The sequence below is a fragment of the Mus caroli genome, chromosome 7 (assembly GCF_900094665.2).
Source record: "Mus caroli chromosome 7, CAROLI_EIJ_v1.1, whole genome shotgun sequence".
NCBI classification, from domain to species: domain Eukaryota; kingdom Metazoa; phylum Chordata; class Mammalia; order Rodentia; family Muridae; genus Mus; species Mus caroli.
This window is the reverse complement of record NC_034576.1, coordinates 98,100,660-98,107,008: the sequence shown is the minus strand read 5'-3', so window position 1 is coordinate 98,107,008 and position 6,349 is coordinate 98,100,660.

The following is a 6,349-nucleotide window of genomic DNA, read 5'->3' as shown; positions in this document are numbered from 1 at the left end:
AGAGAGAGAGAGAGAGAGAGAGAGAGAGAGAGAGAGAGAGAGAGAGAGAGAGAGAGAGGAGAGTGGGGGAGAGAGAATACCCAGTGGCATGAAAAGAGTTCAGAGAGGAGAAAAATATATAAACTGTGCATGGCCAGGGGGTCATCAGTAAATCCTGGTAAACAATCACATATGTCTGTTAAAAATGCAAAAGAAAATACTTAACAAAATCTCATGAACTTAATACTTACATTTATTAACTCTCCATTCTTCTCCACTCAGAAGAATGTGTCATACAGTTTTCTAGATAACATTTTTTCCTGCAGTATAATGGAAGGCAGTATTTCCACTGGAAGCAACTGCTTCTACATGTAATGGAACCTCTGAGAATTTTACTACTATGCACTGTGGAAATGCCAGTGTCCTCTTAAGAGGTGCCTCATAGTTTTGGCCCTATAAACAGCATGTTGGCTGACTAACTTTCAGAGATTTCCTCTGTCCAGCCTAATACCTTATTTCTCAAGGTGTGGAAAGATCATGTATCTACCATGTCAGCATGCTTCAGAGACTACCAGACGTGAGTTCAAGATTCAGTTTGTCCATCCTCAGCTTCTTCAGTCATGGACTCAGTTATTAACTTATCTAAGTTCCATTTCTATCTGAAAAGTTCCTGCACCTACTTCGGATCTTTACTTTGGGGAGTGAACTATATGGAGAAACTTGTTTCAGCCTGGTGTGGTCAATGCTGATTGCCTGTTTTTACAGCAGCAGAATAGTTTAGGCTGGCTGGAAGTGAATTAACTCTAAATTTCCCTAGGCTTATCCCACCAGCAAAGGTTATTTCTCAGTTACTCTCCAAATAGTGTGTGTTTGGAGGCCCTGCCATGCAGAAGTTCCTAGTGATGACTAGGGCTTTGGCCTCTTTTGTCTTTTCAGTACATCTTTACTCTAAAAGCTAAAGAAGTTTATGTGATTTTCTATTTCTTTTTAAAGAAGTCCGTTTGAATGCTGTTTCTGTCTCACTAGTATCCCATCTGCCTGATAATATACAAAGAGAGCTTGGAAATCATCACATACTGCTGGTCCTTTGGTAAAGAAACTCTCACCAGCACTTAAGGTAGCCCCTGTCTCTGCCTGTCTCTGTCATCACACTTTGTTACAACATGTTGCTACTACTTTCAACTTTTTAGCCAAAGAATGTGATTAATTTTGTGCAACTGAATTGTCCCATGGACCACAGAATGAAAAATCAGGCACAAATTCACCATCCATTCATCTACAGTTTTATCAATTGTCCCACACTAATGATCCTAATAACTTCACAATAACACAAACCTATACTCTCTATGGTTAATTGTTCGGACCCACACTTCAACACTTGGGCTTGTGTGTACTGTATTAAAAGCATTATTTTGAATGTCCCCAAGGGACCCAAAATGTGCAGTCAAATCTTTCCCTCTTACATATGTCAGAGTGTTGAGGGACCTTTTCTTGGAGAACCTGTATTACAGTGGATCTATTCAGATGGTATCTAGGAAATAGGACTCTCATTCACATTCTGAGTCTGCATCTAATTTAGTTTGTGACTCAAGAGCTCAGTGTCTCCCTTTCCTCATCTGTAATTCCTTTCTTCATAAAACATGGAATAAAATAAGGAATGCTAAAACTTATGATTTTCCACTATTCATCATGTGCATGTATTTAGCAGAAGTACTCTATAAAGCAGATATGATTTGATTTCTATTTAATATAAGAGTAAGCTCATTAGCTAACTTTTGCAAGGTCTCACTGCTAGTGTGTATTTGAATTTAAGCCTAGAGCAGTATGACTCTAGATTCCTGAATCTATTTCACTAACTTACTTTGTCAGTTTTAAATTATTAGTGTTAAAGGTATCATTGTGGCTATTATACCATCAACCCTGGCTTTTCTCACTTTGTCTTGGGAAGGCTTTCTTCCTTAATCATTTAAAGCATGTTTCTAGGAAGCACTTGGAAAATGAAAAGGCAGAGAGTTCAAGACACTGATACTGTTTAGAGCATCAGCAGAGCTCTAGAGAACTTTTAATTTGCAACACAAATGGTGTCTCTGCTGCTACATATGGAAGAGACTAATAAACACCTAGTGCGGAGAGGTCCCTGACTGATATTTGGTGTCAGCTGGGCCAAAATTCAAAATCAAAGCATTTTTATTAGAACGATAAATAGGTTTCTACTTTTTTCTGAGAACTTATTTTTCTAGCATCCCCAGTGTTAAAGCATTCCTTTACCCTGGACTACCCTTAAAAACTTCATCAGACTTGCAGTGAAAAGGGAGAGAGAAAAATCACATTAAGAAAGACTTTTACAGGGCTGGTGAGATGGCTCAGCAGGTAAGAGCACCTGACTGCTCTTCTGAAGGTCCTGAGTTCAAATCCCAGCAACCACATGGTGGTTCACAACCATCCGTAATGAGATCTGACTCCCTCTTCTGGTGTGTCTGAAGACAGCTACAGTGTACTTACATATAATAAATAAATAAATCTTAAAAAATAAAAAAGAAAGAAAGAATTTTACATGCTAGAAACAGAGATTATAATGATTATGGAAAGTGCACCTTGCTTTGTGTATTTGGTAAAACAAACAAACAAAAAACCTGACAATATCAGTGTTCTCAATCTGGCACTAGGCAGTTAAGCATCTCCTCAAATTGAGAATGGGATCTGAACTCCCAACTCCATGACTCGGTACCTCAATTTCTGACTTTCCCACACATAGTTGTCCTCAAAGAAGCCCAAGTCGGCCTTTGAATTGTAAGCCACAGCCATTTTATATCTTGAAAAGTAATTTCTCATTTCTATTTTTTGTTCTTCTTTCTTATTCTCTTTTCTTATCATTCAAGAATTTAAATAGTATACTCATATACATATATAAATGTATCTAAAATTGTGACCATTTAGGAAAACAACAGTCTCTGGGAAATAATCCATGAGAAATAGAGTTTTACTGGGGAGAATGAAGAATCTTGGGAGTTAAAAATCTGGAAAACTATAATATAATTAATCTACTGTCTTAAACCCTATGAGAAACAAAGGGAGTATTGTGGAAAACATGCATGTGTAAGCACTGTGTTATATGCATTGTGTTATACATAAAGCATCTGTGATTCTATCCTAACAGCAAATTAAGGACAGCATCAGAACCAACATCATAAACAAGGTACTGACATGGAAGTGTTAGGAGTGGCTGTTGAAGCCCAGGCATATCTGATTCCTTCCAGCCTCTTGCACAGTCTCTTCTTTCATATATATATATATATATATATATATATATATATATATATATATATGCTTACTGGATAACGCTGTGGGGATTTATGAGCTCTCTAACTTCAGGGTCTACTAGGTGAAGCATCCCACTTATTCAACTCACTTCACTTCATTTCTTTGCAGATTGACCTCGGATCCTTTTACCAAGAGACAATGCGGCATTTACTGCATCTCCTTATTTAACACATTTATTAATGTCATCATGGGAGTATCTGATGTCCTTTGGCATTCTTGAAAGAAAATGGCGTTAGTGCAGGGAATGAATAGAAGCTGTATCTCTGTGAGGGGAATCTTGATTCTCTGGACTAATATTGACTAGTCCGGATAATCCTTACTTCAGGAAATTAGTACAGAGCTACAGATTAGATCAATACATGGCATGGCATGGTGTCCAGTGAAGCAGCCTGGCTTAAGACCTTGGAGAAACAGGATGCAGGAACAATGTGAACTAATTATTTATGTATTTGATGAATGGAGTTTTTGCTTATTAGCTTTTGTACTGCTACTAAAAAAAAAAAAACAGATTGCATTTCATAATTTCTTTTCAACTCCTGTTCAGTTACCAAGCTGTAGAAAACAGTTGAGTTGAAGCAAGAATTTGCTGCCCAAATAGAAATCCACAGGGGATCTCCACATGGCTATCAGTTGGTTTTATAAATACATGCTTACAGAGAAGAAGAGAAGGATGCATAGTAAGTTGCCAGCAATTGTGGGCCAGGCCCAGGGAATTTTATAAAGTAAGATCCATTAACTGCATAATATTTGTGCTAGCATTGCCACTCCCAGGAAAGGAATGGACTCCTGGCAGTCAAGTGAGCTCTTCAGCATCTTTCATTAGTAAACTAATGCTTGATTTCCAATTTCCACTAAGCTCAGTCTTTTCTAATATTGCCCTGAAAGCAGCCCATATTGTAGGAGTCCAGTGTCTATTCCTGATTTCCCACTTCCATAGATTAGTATGGCAATTTTCAAGTTCAAAATACCCCTGCACTCTCACCACAGTTTAGATCAGTGCATCTCAATCTTCCTAATGCTGTGAGCCTTGAAGACAGTTCCTCATGTTGTGGTGACCCCCAGACATAAAAATTACTACTGTTGCTACTTCATAACTATAATTTTGCTAGCAGTGTCTTGGACTGTAAATACCTGTGGTCTTAGGTGACCACTGTGACCATAGTGAAAGGCATCATAAGAGTCCTAAATGGGTCATGATCCACAGGTTGAGAATCACTGGTTTGCATACTAATTATCTAACTATTCATCTATTTACTAACCTATCCAATTATCTAGGGGCTATATTAGATCCCTGGATTCTGCACCTGCTTAGTGTAATTACTAAAATATTGCAATTGTTTTCTCAAAATAAATTATACAGAAAGTCATCTTGCATTCTCAAATATTGCAAAGCTTGGCTTTGCTGCCCCTTTCACTCTTCCTTGTCACTGGGAGGCAGATCCCTGTCAAAATCTTTCTTTCACAGTAGCAGTCTCTTCTGGTGACTTTAGCTAATGATTGTCTCATAATTCAAGGTTCAATCTGCAAAGGCCTCCGTATCAATCTTAAGGTTGTAGCAATTCCTTCAAGTTCAGCTTAAATTCCCTATGTTTTTGGTTTGTTTGTTTGTTTGTTTTTACTAGCAATACGTTGTGCCTTATTTTTTAGAAGTGTTTAGTTAGAAGTAACTGTAGAGAGAGGACTTAATGTTAGGTCAACATGAGCACTGAGCACATGACAGAGACCTTTTTGTCACCATCATCTCCACTTGAGATTAAAAATAAAAAAACAATAGCAAAAGCTGTGGATTCTGAAATATTTACCACTCCCCAATCATTTCCAGAGAGAGCTCTGTAGCTAAGAGGAAAGTTTACTAAGAACACACACACACACACACACACACACACACACACACATCTGGGCTATACTACATACTAAAGGGTATCGCCTTTTTTTTTTTCTACTTTAGAGCCGTGGTGGCCAATCTCTACTGCTTTTGCCAGTTTCCCCAGTATGGAAGGCTTTTGAGTAAAAGCTAGGCTTTCTCCTCCTCTTTTCCAGCATTTCCTTTCCTTCCCTGGCTTACAAGCCAAACATCCAGATGACAGACCTTTTCTGTCGTAGAGTTGATGAAGTTTCTTGAATTCTGAGTTCTTACACAGATGTCATCAGACGGGAGAATAAAAGGAAATAATCTCTATCAAGCATCAGAAGTGAAATCTTATACTCTATCTAGAAGAATTGAGAATACCTCAACAAACATTTTCTCCTGTATTATTTTACACTAAATACTACAATAGTCAGCTCCAAGCACTTTCTGGTCCAGCAGATGTCCATGGGTATCACCTATGCCTTGTTTCCTAAGGCAGTTTCAACCCAGCAGAGAAGTGTTAAAAGATTTCAATCCTGCCTCTAAAACATAAACATTTTCTCTATAAACTAATTACAAATAAAAATATTATCAATATTGCCAACCTGACTGACATCAAAGTACAACAAAATAATAATAATTGAAAAATATACACTTATTCTATATATTTTGTTTTGGTTTGTTTGTGTGTTTGGGATTAAACTCATGGCCTGGTCCATACAAAGCACCTTCCTTATCACTTGGCTACATCTCGAGCCAATGAAATAAAACAAAAAGTCAAAAACCTATAAATTGACAACAAATTCAAATGACTTCTCACGAAATCAGGTAACCTAGGTAACCCCATTTACAAATGACAAAATATAAATTAAAAGAAACACTGCTACTTCACAATGAAATTAAGTCCACAGTCAGGGTACATTTCCTTGTAACAATAGGTCTTTTGTCTTTCTATTGTAAATAACATACAAGTATCTTTCTTTTAAAAGTTGCATTAGCGGGGGGCGCAGGGTCGGCTGACACTCGCCAGCTACCCACAACACCCGCCACAGGATCTTAAGACTTCTGGTGAGTGGAGCACAGCATCTGCTCCAATCCAATTGCGCTGGACCTGAGACTGCACTAGTTAGGGAAACAGAAACCGGCCTGAGTAGGGCCACAGGCCTCATCCGGCCCGATCAGCGCCGGGGTAGCGGGAGC